This window comes from Alligator sinensis, unplaced genomic scaffold (assembly GCF_000455745.1).
Source record: "Alligator sinensis unplaced genomic scaffold, ASM45574v1 scaffold1084_1, whole genome shotgun sequence".
NCBI classification, from domain to species: domain Eukaryota; kingdom Metazoa; phylum Chordata; order Crocodylia; family Alligatoridae; genus Alligator; species Alligator sinensis.
The window spans coordinates 185,761-199,080 of record NW_005842677.1 but is presented as its reverse complement, the minus strand read 5'-3'; positions in this window follow the sequence as shown (position 1 = coordinate 199,080).

The following is a 13,320-nucleotide window of genomic DNA, read 5'->3' as shown; positions in this document are numbered from 1 at the left end:
GTTTTGGTCGCTTTACTAGCTGCAGCATCGCACTGCAGGCTCATGTTCATCTTGTGGTCAATCCTGACCTCCAAGTTGCTCTCATCCATAGTGCTAGTCAGTGCAGCACTGCTGAGCCTATAGACATGCTGCAGGTTTTTCCTCCCAAGGTGGAGAACCTTGCATTTTTTGGTGTTAAACACCATCAGGTTCTCATCCGTCCATTTATTGAGCTTGTCAAGGTCAGCCTGGATTACCCCTCTGTCCTCAGGTGTGGATGCTTTACCCCAAAGTTTGGTATCATCAGCGAACTTGGCCAGTCCGCTTCCGACTCCAATGTCCACATCATTAATGAAGAGGTTGAACAAAATAGGTCCAAGGACAGAGCCTTGAGGGACCCCACTGGTCACAGCACACCATGATGATTGACTTCCATCAACCACCACCCTCTGGGTCCAACCCCGGAGCCAATTCCCCAGCCAGAGGATCGTGGTGGGCCCGAGGCCGCAGTTGGCCAGTTTTGCCAAAAGGTGATCATGGGATACCAGATCGAAGACTTTTTTAAAGTTGAGATATATTTCATAGATTTCATAGACATTAGGGCTGGAAGGGACCTCGGAAGATCATCGAGTCCAGCCCCCCGCCCAAAGGGCAGGAAGTCAGCTGGGGTCATAGGATCCCAGCAAGATAAGCATCCAGTTTGCTCTTGAAGGTGTTCAATGAAGGCGCTTGAACCACCTCCGGTGGCAGGCTGTTCCAGACCTTGGGGGCTCAGACAGTAAAGAAATTCTTCCTTATGTCCAGCCTGAAACGGTCTTGTAGTAGTTTATGACCATTCGACCTATATATATATATATATGACATCAATCTCTTCCCCCTTGTCCAGATGATAGGTCATCTGGTCATAAAAGGAAATGAGATTGGTCAAGCATGACCTACCCACAACAAACCCATGCTGGCTGTCCCTCAGGGTGTTGCCATTGGCTAGTCAGTTAAGGATTGTCTCCTTGATGATTTTTTCTAAGACCTTCCCCAGGATAGAGGTCAGGCTGATGGGCCTGTAGTTTGCCGGATCCACTTTCCTCCCCTTCTTGAAGATAGGAACCACATAGGCCTTCTTCCAATCATCGGGCACTTCACCAGAGCGCCAGGAGCTCTCGAAGATCTGTGCCAGGGGCTGAGCTATGACGCTAGTCAGCTTCTTCAGTACTCTGGGGTGTAAATTGTCAGGGCCAGCTGACTTGAAGGTGTTCAGCCTCTCAAGCTGTCCCTTCACAAGGTCAGCATTGATGGAGGGCAAGGAACTACCGTCACTTAGGTGTCCCTGTCCCATAATGGGATTTGTGAAAGACTGATGCAAAGTACCCATTTAGCAAGTTGACTTTTTCCTGGGTGTCAGTCATCAGTTCTCCCTTTTGGTTTTGCAGGGGTCCAATGTTGCCTTTCAGGACTTTTTATTGTCCTTGATACTTGTAGCCAGTTGGAGTTCCATGGCAGCCTTGGCTTTCCTGGTTTGCTCCCTGCAGGTCCGGACCAGTGCAGAGTATTCCTCCTTGGAGGTGGATCCCATTCTCCATCCTTTGAAGGTCTTACTTTTTAGACCCAGGAGGACCGCTAGTTCCCTGGAGAGCCAAGGGCCTGCTGTGCCCTCTTGCTGCCTTTCCTCCGAGATGGAATATCCTTAGCTTGTGCATCCAGGATCGCTCCCTTGAGAAGCAACCACTCTTCCTGGACTCCCCTCCCTTTGGGGTCATGGTCCCTTAGGGCCTCACTGACAAGTCTCCTGAGCTTGTCAAAGTCAGACCTCCTGAAGTCGAGGACCTCTGTACTGCTGACTGACTTGACAGCTTTTCGGTGGATGGTGAAGGTGATCAGCTCGTGGTCGCTGTCACCCAGCTTCCCTTTGATTGTGAGGTCACTGATTAGGTTGTCCCTGGTTGCCAGCACCAGGTCAAGCAGAGCTTTGCCTCTTGTTGGCCCGTAGACTTCTTGAGTTAGATAGAACTCATCCACACACGTGAGGAAGCTTTGCGACCATTCAGATTTGGCCAAGCGCTCTTCCCACGAGATGTCCGGGTAGTTGAAGTCCCTCGTGACAACCATGGACCAGGAGTGTGCAGCCTCAGCCAATTCCATGGCGAAGTCCTGGTCAATCTCTTGATCCTGGTTAGGAGGTCTGTAGTAGACTCCCACCATTGTATCTCCTCTGCTGTGTTCCCCACGGATTTTAACCCAGAGGGTCTCTAGTTGTTGACCCTGGGTGCCGATGTCAGCTTGTTGGGATGCGTAGTTCTCCTTGACATAGAGAGCTACACCTCTGCCGCTTTTGTCCACTCAATCCCTCCTGTACAGGGTATAGCCATCTAAACCCATGGTCCAGTCATGGGTGGAGTCCCACCAGGTCTCTGTTATCCCTATGACATCGTAATTATTTGTGTTGAGCAGGAGGACAAGTTCCTCCTGCTTATTCCCCAAACTCCTGGCATTGGTATACAGGCACGCAAGTGTCCCCTTGGGGCCCTTGCCTTGCTTGCAGCTTGCTCTAGGGCTGGGGCAGGGGTAGGCTCCCTTAAGTGCCTTGGCCTGCTGGCTTTGCAAGGGTTGCTCAGCAGGCCAGCAATGGCGGTAGTCCCCCCGTCCTCCGGCGGGCTTTGTTTAAAGCTTGGTGGAGCAGGTCAGCCAGTCTGGCTGAGAAGAACCTCCTCCCCAGTGGAGAGAGGTGGAGGCCATCCCTTCCTAGCAGCTCACTGCCTCTTTCACCAAAGAGCTCACTGCCTTTCTCACCAAGAGGGTCATATTTCAGAAGAAGAGGGGACTGTATGTACAGAAGAGCTGGAGCCACACAGGTAGCAGGCATGATTAGCCTGGCTGGAGACTATCTACAGCAGCCAAGAGGAAGACAGAGTAATAACACAAGGGAAGGGAACTAAGAAGGCATTATGGCAAAGATGGAAGTGAAGGAAATTTTCTGTTGCTTAGGCACTGATGCTAGGAGTTGGGCTAAGAAGCAGGGGAAAAAAATTATCATTGATGAGCTAAAATTGATGTTTGCAAAACTGGTGTTGCGTGAGCTGCATGATTGGCATATTAAAATCACGGTTTAGGAACAAGAGTAGGTAAAGAGACAGAGAGCGGAGCTGTCCATTTAAAAATTCATTGATGTCATTAGAATTTTTGCATGTTAAATATACAGAAGTGACTCAGAAGCACATGATCTTGAATGTGTACAAATCTATATGTCAGCACACAGAAGTAGCTTCAGTGCTTCCAAAGGGCTTATTTCCCAAAGTGATGAACGTTGAGTGAAATTGATTGGGGGATAAAAACATAGACATGGAAATATCTGAATGAAATCTTTACAAGTTCTTTATGAGTCTATCGGGTTGCTAAAAAACATTATTCTACAAATCAAGAAATAGGACTTGAGCTGAAAACCGAGCCTTGCTCAGTAACAAAATAAAGGCAAAAAAAAAAAGAAGCTTCACGGGGAATACGGGGGATACGGGGAATAAATAGTACCCTATATCAAGCAGATGTTGCTTTGGTGACAATGACAAAGGATAAAGCTTAAACAAGAAATTAAATATAAATATATATATATGTGTGTGTGTGTGTGTGTGTGTGTGTGTGTGTGTGTGTGTGAGGAACAAAAGAAATCTTATGAAACGTACATGCTCATCACTAAACAGGGGTAGTAAAATTATTAATAATGATGCAGAGAAGGTAGAGATTTTCAATAAAGATACCTGTTCTGGATTTGGAAAGAAGCAGGATGATACAATCACAACACATGAGAATGAAAGGGTATTTTCCAGTCCATTAGTAAGCAAGGAGGATGTTAAACACCACATCCAGGAGATAAAGATTTTAAAATCAGCAGTCCTGGATACCATGTACCCAAGCATCTTACAGGGTTAAACTGAGGAAGTCTGGTCTTTGGATATTCATTTTCAATATAACTGGTAGCACTGGGGGATTTCCAGAAGACTGGAAGTCTGCTAATGTTGTGCCAATATTTAAAAAAGGCAGCTGGGATGAACTGGATAATTATAGGCCTGTTAGTCAGTTATCAGGCTCAGACAAAATAACAGAAAGCTGATGAAGGATTGCAATAATAAAAATAAATACATTAATAAAGGATAGAAATATAATCAATGCCAGTCATCATAGCATTGATTGAATGTAGTTGTTAATAAACTCAGTTCTGGTACATTGCAAACTTTTCCTTTTAATACCGTTAAAGGCTATCACTTTGAAAACACTAATATTTTGAACTAGCTATAATATTCCACTGGGGCATACCAGAAGATACCATGTGCCTTACAGTATGGTAACCTATGGTTGTATAACTGACTGGGGGAGGGAGGGCACAAGATATAGGTCTGTGTCTCCACTGTACAATGCAATGCCATGTTGGGAAATATGAACTAGCTCGAAACACAGATTCAAAGACATTTAGGGCTGGAAGGGACTTCGTGAAAACATCAGGTCAGCCCTCCTGCTCTGCGCCAAGCTACCTTGTGTAACAGAAGCAATATATCTGCATTATCCCTATGGAGAAGTTGGATGTATTAGACCAGCACGTGTGCCACAAGTAGCATAGGCAGCCTGTGTGTGTGGCCCAAAGCACACAGTGGCAGATAGGGAGGGCTGGCCCCCAATTTTTGGGGGCCCCCTGCAAGAAATAGTTTTGGGGCCCCCTGCCCCGAAGAAGCTGCTGCCGCCGGCGGGGGGGGTGTGCAGCCAAAGAAGCCAGTGGTAGCAGCATCAATGGTGTGGGGATTGAGGGGTGGCGAGTGGCTGGATGCAGGGGGCCCCTTAGCTGTAGGGCCCCCTGAGGCCGCAGGTTTTGCAGTATAGGATGAGCCGGCCCTGCAGATAGGGCAGGGAGCAGAAAGCAGAGCAGCAGATTGGGCGGGGGGAGGGGAGCAAAGCAGCACTCAGGGAGGGTGAATGATTTCACGTGTGGCATGCCTGCCAAAAAGGTAGGTCTCCAACTGAATTAGACCAGGGAGATAGCCAGGTTACCCTCTGTCTTGTGCTAGACAGGCATAGCCTAGTTTTGCTGCAAGCTTTCTATGTATCCTTTGGTGCTATAGGTTGACATTATAGGTGGGCAGAATAAGGGTGATGTGAGGCTGAAATAATGGAAAATGATCTGGGATGTTGGGAAGGTGGGATATTAGGGGGAATACAAATTCTACTCAAGTGGAAAGAAAGGGCCAGATCCTTAGTTTCAGTGGAGTGATACTTATTTACGCCAGCTGACTATTTGGCTCAAAGCATATGGGTGAGGATATTTTGTGGGGCTTGGTTGCTGGAATATCCCCATTCCCATTCTTCCCATGACCTCAGCCCAGACTTGTTGGGCCTGTCTCTATTCTGGAGGAGAGGTGGTGAGATGAGCTACTTCACCAACGCAGCTGGAAGTCTCCTCCACTCCGGGAACGTGGCAGCCAAACATACGGTTATTTTCACAATAGACTGTAGGCTTCAGTCCAGTGGGTTTAAAGAACTATTATCAGAAGTGAAAGGCTACATTTAAAAAATGTATAAGCAAGGGATTTCAGCACCGCATGCCTTCATCCATAATTTACTGCTGCTCATTTCTAAAGAAGACTTGATATTTTTACAAGGTAAATGTATTTTAAAACCAGTCTTTATTTTGCTTTGAATAAGTGATTATTTGAACTTACCCAAAGGGTGGTGTGACTTATTGCTTAGAGGGGGTTCTCTCACATACACAGCAAATGAGGGCAGGGATTGGTAGATTAACTATGGGTAGGAAAGGCTGCCACATTTGGACTCAGGCTTTAGTCCTCTATTTTGCACTGGCACTGAAACTTTCATGCATTTCATAAAAGTGGGTAGATTTTATTAGCCCTGTGTTAAGACCAGTTAAGTAACGTGTAGAGGACATGGCCAGCACATTCCTGTATTTCTGTTAGTACAATAGTCCCTACGGACATTTTTACACATAGTCCTGACGCAGCACCAGGCACTATTAATTAGTGAGTCATGCTAATTAAAAGCTCCCAGTGCTGCATTGGGATCAGGTGGATGAGTGGTGTAGGGTGCATCAGCACTGAGAGTATGGCGGTGGTGTGCTTTGAATTAAAGCACATTGAATGTGTTTTAGTTCAAAGTGCACCACCGCCATCTTCTCAGCGCTAACGTGTGCTGCACCACTGATACACATGACATGTGAGGCTGGCAGCACAAATGAATTTACGTGCTCACTTCAAGTGTGTAAGTGCCCCAGGTGCCAATGAGGTGAGGATACAGCAGGGGTGGACAATTATTTTGGGTGGAGGGCCGCTTACTGAGTTTTGGCAAGCCATCGAGGGCCGCATGACAGGCAGCCAGGAGCAGATATATATTAATTTTCTTAATTTTGGGGGCCTCGTTGGCCAGATAGAATGGACTGGTGGGCTGCATCCGGCCCATGGGCCGCATTTTGTCCATCCCTGGGATACAGGGTGGCCACAAGCTGGGCCAACACCATGCCTTGTAAAGGTTATCACCCAGTCTGCCTACTAGATTGCCTGATGCACAGGGCTAATTTGATGAATAAGTCGGGAGTCCTTTTCTGTCATCCATACTGTCATCTACCATACATGGTAGGCTTCTTCTTGAGTGGTATCTAGAACCGTGCTCTGATGGTGGGTAAGTGCCGGTGTCAGCACATACTTACCACTGAGGAGTCTGCTAAGCTCAGACCTTAACATTCAGGTTTGGTTTGGCTGATGTACTCAGCTCATGTAATCTTTCAAACAGTTCATCCACCCCTAATTTTAGCACTGCTCATAGATATGAAGACAGTGGTAGGGGAGATGTTTACTCTACAAGAGAGAGCCCCATTGTTTTAGCCTCCACAGTAATTAGGAGTAAAGCATTTCTAAAGCATCTTCCCTGCACCTATTATCCACACGCAGTGTGAGATGCAGTCATTAATCAGACAAGCTGCTGGAGATAACTACTAATTGAGAGAGATTTGACTCCCTGAAGTTCCCTCCCTTTTTCTCCCTAAGTTTATATATAGAATTAGTTCTGTGTCAATGGCACTGAAAGGCAGAAGATGTGAAAGCTGTAGTTTACACTCCTGCCCTGTAGTAAATGGAGAGATATTTAATTATTTACTTTATTTGTGTTACAAGATATTATGCATACAGGGTAAAACTCCTTTCATCCATGAAATGATATAGATACTGTGGGGTTTTACCAGCGTGAAACTGGTGTGGGTGAAATCAAAATCAGGCCTTTAGCATCTGTGACCTGGGATTCTTTACAGAATATCTTTTTCCCAAACCCTGACTCCTTTACACTGAGCATCTTTTTACTATGATACTGCTCATTGTGAGCAAGCATTTTGAAAGCTGTCCCTCTATTTCCTGGGTAGTTTAGACACTTTAACTCTTTGTGCCTCATTGCTTTTGGGCTACATGCAGTACTTTCCAGCACCAGCCTAAGCAAAGTTGGCAGTACCTAAACTGTGCCAACCCACAGTTAGTCTTCGGAGACAGTGTGACTGGCAACAAGTGGTCACATAACAATTTTAATGATGGCACAAAGCACAAGCAAATTGGTGCCTATGCTCCCACATGCCTTTGTGCCTATGAAAAGAGATAATCATTTGTACTTTCTCATGGTGAACATCATTTGCTTTATGGTGGGAGAGCATGGGCAGCCCAGAGCTGTCCAAACTCTTCAGCTGCCCTGGGCAGGCGCTCCCAGGGCTTGAGGGAACCTAGGAACTTCTGCTCAGAATCAGATCGCTCAAGCCACAGGAGCACCTTCCTGGCTTTTCCCTCTTACAGAGACCTACCCTGGGAAACTTGGCTTACCGCAGCTTCCCTTGGCTTCCTCCACTTGGAGGTGTATCTCTGCAAGTAGGGACTATGTTGCCCATTGCCTCACCTGATCAATGGACGGGACAACGGGCAGTGCCACTGTATGGATCAGCTATGCTGGGACACATCCTGACATAGATGCTGCACTTCATTTGGAGACATCTCTTTATACTACCCTGTGAGAGAGGCATCTCTCTGAGGTACAAGTGAAAACACCTCAGTCTAAATGGGGACAATTGAAGACATTCTGTGCAAAAGCTGGTCCTAATCTAATCTCCCAACTAGGCCTCACTCTTTTTCTCTATGCTGCTCATTACGCTGGTCTCCATCCTTTTAGGAGCTGTCTAGAGCTTAATGATGAAAGCCAGCTTCATTCTCTCAAACGATCGAATGTATTTTGGCCTGTTTTCAAGCTTGATTGATGTTTATATTTATTAATTGTTTTCCTCTCATTTCCTGAATTCCTACTGATAGCACAGAAAGCTCTGAAGGGAGAAATCTTTGATGGAGAATAGTGCATTTCAAAAGTGGACATCCCACCTCAAATGTTTGCAGATAATTAGAAGCCTGAGTTGTAATGGCTTGGGAAGCTATTCTTCTTTTCCTCCTGCATCATCCAAGATAACTTCCTTCTATATGCTTTTTAAAGATACCAGGCCTTAGGAATTTGGCTTCTTTCTATCGGTTGTAGATGTATCCATATAGATTCCCTTTTGTCCTTTGGGCTTTGTTCAGATCTTACGGGTCCTGCTAATCTTGGCTTTAATTAACTTGAATTGTCGGTGTGTTGAACATGACAATAATTCTTTGCATTCATATAATGCTTTTCATCTTCAGAACGCTGCACAACTGATAATGAATTAATCCTCACCATTCCCATGGTGGCCAGATGCCGTCAGTATAAAACCCCATTCCACAAATGAGCAAATAGAGGCAGAGGAATTAAATGAGGGGTTCAAGGCCACCAAGGGAGACAGTCTGGGTTCTGGGATGTTAACTGGGAACTTCTAGCTCCCAATCCTTTTCTCATAATTTTCATACCTTGTTTTTTCTGGGGTGGAATGAAACTATGTACTGAATATGATCCGTTACTTCTCAGTTTGGCTTGGGTTGGCGTAAGGCTTTCTACCAAAGTGAAAGCAGCTTCACCAGACTAGGTTTAGTCTGCAGGTGATGAATCTATATCTGGCATGGCATAAATTCGTGAATTGTATAGGAAATACCACCTGCAAGTTGATTTGCACTTTCTAAAAGAAGCTATTTACTCCTAGCATTGATTTCCCTGTTTTCTTTGGGTTTCTGGCAATTCTTCCTTATTCTGTAGCTTCAAAATCTATAAGATGGCCTTTTCCAGCTGGTTTTATGTGACAGTTTTAAAGATAGTTTTTAGCCTTTTCTATTTCCCCACTCTACTCTTCCCTTCAGATTTGCCTCCAGTAAGACCCAGTCCTACATATAGATAAAACATCAATATTTAGCTCTGCAAAGAATGGGTCTCTCAGAATATTTCACTGAAAATGTAGGTGACTTTTTGGTTCATAAATATCATGTTCTCCAATTTTAGTCTTTTCTCTAATTCCTTATTTCCATCATAGGAAAGTAGGGCTGGAAGGGACCTTACAAGATCATCTAGTCCAGCCCCCTGATCAAGCAGGATCATCCCTGTCTCCACCTTCCCAGCCAAGTGTCTGTGCAACCTGCTTTTGAAAATTTCCAAGGATGGAGATTCCCCAACTTCCCTAGGTAGCCCATTCCAATGCTTGACCACCCTCATAGAAAGGAAGTTCCTCTTAATCTCCAACCTCAATTTCCTCTGCTACAGTTTGAGGCCATTGCTCCTAGTCCTGTCCCCTATGGCCATAGAGAAAAGTCCATCTCCATTCACTCTATAATTTCCCTTCAGGTGTTTGAAGACTGTTATCAAAACCCCCCATAGTCTTCTCTTTTCCAGGCTAAATAACCCAAGCTCTTTCAGCCTTTTCTCATAGGTCTTGCTTCCCAGGCCTTTAATCATTTTTGTTTCTCTGCACTGGATTTTTCCAATCTTTCCACATCCTTCTTGAAGTATGGGACCCAAAATTGGACACAGTACTCTGGGTGAGGCCTCACCAGTGCTGAATAGAGTGGAAGAATCACCTGGGGATTCTCTGACCTGGTTCAACATGCTGTGGTCCCAGGTGCACATGTAAACGCAGTGCTCAGGAACAATAAACTCTGGCACAAACTTGAGGACCTGTTCCATGACCTTTCTAGGTATCAAAGTCAAGCTGGCTGGTCTATAATTCCCTGGATCCTCCTTCTTCTCTTTCTTAAAGATGGGTATTATATTTGCCCTTTTCCAGTCATCCGGGACATTACCCAACCTCCATGAGCGCTCAAAGAGGCTAGCTAATGGCTCTGAAATTACTTCAACCAGTTCTTTCACTGCCCTAAGGTGCATTCCATCTGGTCCTTTGGAATTGAAAGTATCTAATTTCTCTAAGTAATTCCTATCCTGTTCCGCCATTACTCTAGGATGTTTGTCTCCTTCCCTATCTTTGCTGCCAACTTCAGTCATCAATCATCTGATAGCTGCCCTTATATGTGAAAGCTTGAGTAAAAAAGGCATTTAATTAAATACTTCAGCCATCTCTGCATCATCTGTATCTAGATTGCCTTATGCATTCTATAAGTTACCTATGGTTTCTTTGATCTTTCTCTTTTTGACGTACATATAGAATCCCTTTTTATCATTTTTTATGTCCCTTTCCATTTGCATTGCAAATCATACCTTGGCTGCCTTAAGTTTTTCCCTGCATGCCTGTGTGATACTTTTATATTCTTCTCTGGTACTATGACCAAGTATCCATTTTTTGTAGGCTTCCTTTTTGGAGTTTCAGCTCATTGAAGAGAACTGTCTAGCCAGGGTGCCCTTCTTTTGCATTTCCCATTCTTCCATCACATTAGGATAGTTTGAAACATTTATTTATTGCCTGGATCTTCCAGGATATGTTGTACAAGAAAGATGGGCCACAACAATTTCCAACAGAAAATTTACTACATCTGTTCCTTTTCTGCTGCCTTTTTAAAGAATGACATTCTTTTTCAGATACTTAGAATCATAGAAAGTTAAGGCTGGAAGGGACCTCAGGAGGTCATCTAGTCCCACCCCCTGCTCAAAGCAGGACCTTCCCCAACTAGATCATCTCAGCCAAGGCTTTGTCTAGCCCCGTCTTCAAAACCTCCAAGGATGGAGATTCCACCACCTCTCTGAGTAACCTGTTCCAGTGCTTTAATACCCTCCTAGTAAAAAAATTTGTCCTAATATTGAGCCTAAACTTCCCTTACTGCAACTTGAGATCATTGCTCCTTGTTCTGTCATCTGCCACCACTGAGAACAGTCCAGCTCCATCCTCTTTGGAAACACCCTTCAGATAGTTGAAGGCTGCTATTAAGTCCCCTCTCAGTCTCCTCTTCTCTAGACTAAATAAGGCCAGTTCTGTCAGTCTTTCCTCATGTCATGTCCCACAACCCCCTCACCATTTTTGTTGCCCTCTGGTGGACTCTCTCCAATTTATCCACATCCTTTCTGTAGTGGGGCCCAAAACTGAACACAGTTCTCCAGATGTGGCCTCACCAGTGCTGAATAGAGGGGAATAATCACTTCCTTTGGCCTGCTTGTCAAGGTATACTACATCCACTACTCTCCCCGCATCCACAGAGCCAATCACCTCATCATAGAAGGCAATAAGTTTGGTCAGGCATGACTTCCCCTGGTGAATCTATGCTGACTGTTCCTAATCACCTTTTTCTCCTCCATGTTCTTAGAAATGGATTCCTTGAGGATCTGCTCCATGATTATTTTAGGGACTGAGGTGAGGCTGACTGGTCTGTAGTTCCCTGGGATCTCCTTTTCCCCTTTCCTATGGGCCCTTTTTCAATCATCTGGGACCTCTCCTGATCACCATGAGTTTTAGAAGATGATGGCCAGCGGCTCTGCAATCACATCAGCCAACTCCTTCAGCACCCTCCGGTGCATCCCATCTGGCCCCACAGAATTGTACACGTCCAGCTTTTTTTAGTTAGTCCCTAACCTGTTCTTTCACCACTGAGGGCTGCTCACCTCCTTGCCAAATTGTGCTGCCCAGTGCAGTAGTTTGGGAGCTGACCTTGCCTATAAAGACTGAGGTAAAAAAGGCATCGAGTATTTCAGCCTTTTCTGCATCCTCTGTCACAATTCCACCCTCATGTATGTCTGCATACAAGTTGTGGGGGTAGATTGTGATCTAGCAAATTACTAAATATATTATTGGCCACTTTTATTTACACAGACTTCTAGGCCCAATTCAATATTGCTGATGTCTATTTTTCCTTGCAAGATTTTCAGGTGTCTCTTGGCCTTGTGAGAAGACTGTGCTTTTGAAAACTTCAAGAAGCAGGCAGGGTAGTGATGCACTAGGTTAGAGAGTGATTTGAATACAAGACACAGGGAAGGGAAGGGAGTGTGGAACTAACACAGTTAACTACCTATGAGGCCTATGCAAAGCAGCAAGTATTCCATTTGGATTCGGATTTGGCTGATTCGGATCGCTGTCCCGATTCAGATTTGGAGATTCGGCCATAGGCTATAATGGGGAAATCACTAAAATACCTAGAATTTTGTCATGTTTTTGCAGATTTGGATGGTAACCACGTCTGAGGGCATGAAGTCTGCCAAGTTTCAAGGAGATAGGCGCATGGGTTTCTATGAAAGTGCACCTCAAACTGTTGAAACTCAGAGAAAGGGAACCTGGAGAAAGATCAGAGTCACTGGCCAGCTACAGATGTCAGTATCAGAGCAGTATTTACCCACCTCTCAGCCTTTTCCATGTTGGAAGATTACCCCATCCCCCTCCTCTTCTCAGTTTCTGTTTGCTGCAAGCCTTCAGAATCTCTGAATCTCTCCAAATCGATTCGGAGCCTTCTGATTCGATTCAGACCTTTTAATGGGTCTCCTGATTAGATTTGGAGATTTAGCCACCGAATCAGGCCAAATCTCCTCCAAACTGAAATGGCTACTGAAGCTTCGCACAGCCCTACTATCTATCTCTAAAAACTTCAGTCACACTTTACTCTTATCCAAGCTGTGCTTTCTTTGAATTGGACTTTCCTCTGGCATTATATTCTAATGCCTTTAAGTCCATTGCAATATTCAAAAAGTTGCTCATTAAATGCTGGAAAAAGAGGAACCTTTCCTCTTACAGAGCTGTGAGGATGATGAGCTTGCAAAAGTCTTGCTTATAAAGAAAAATAACATTGTAGTAAAGGCACACTGGGCATTTTTCTTCTTATTGTGTATAAGATGCTCTGCTAAGCCTTGCAACTAGTATTTTGCTTATGCTAGACCTCGGGAATGTACTAAAGCAAACTGTTATATTCATGTAATTAACCAAAGCTCCCATTCTACTCTCTTTCAATTCTTATGCCATCCCATCACCGTGGTCTTAACACCTGCTCTAGCATTCAGCTCGGC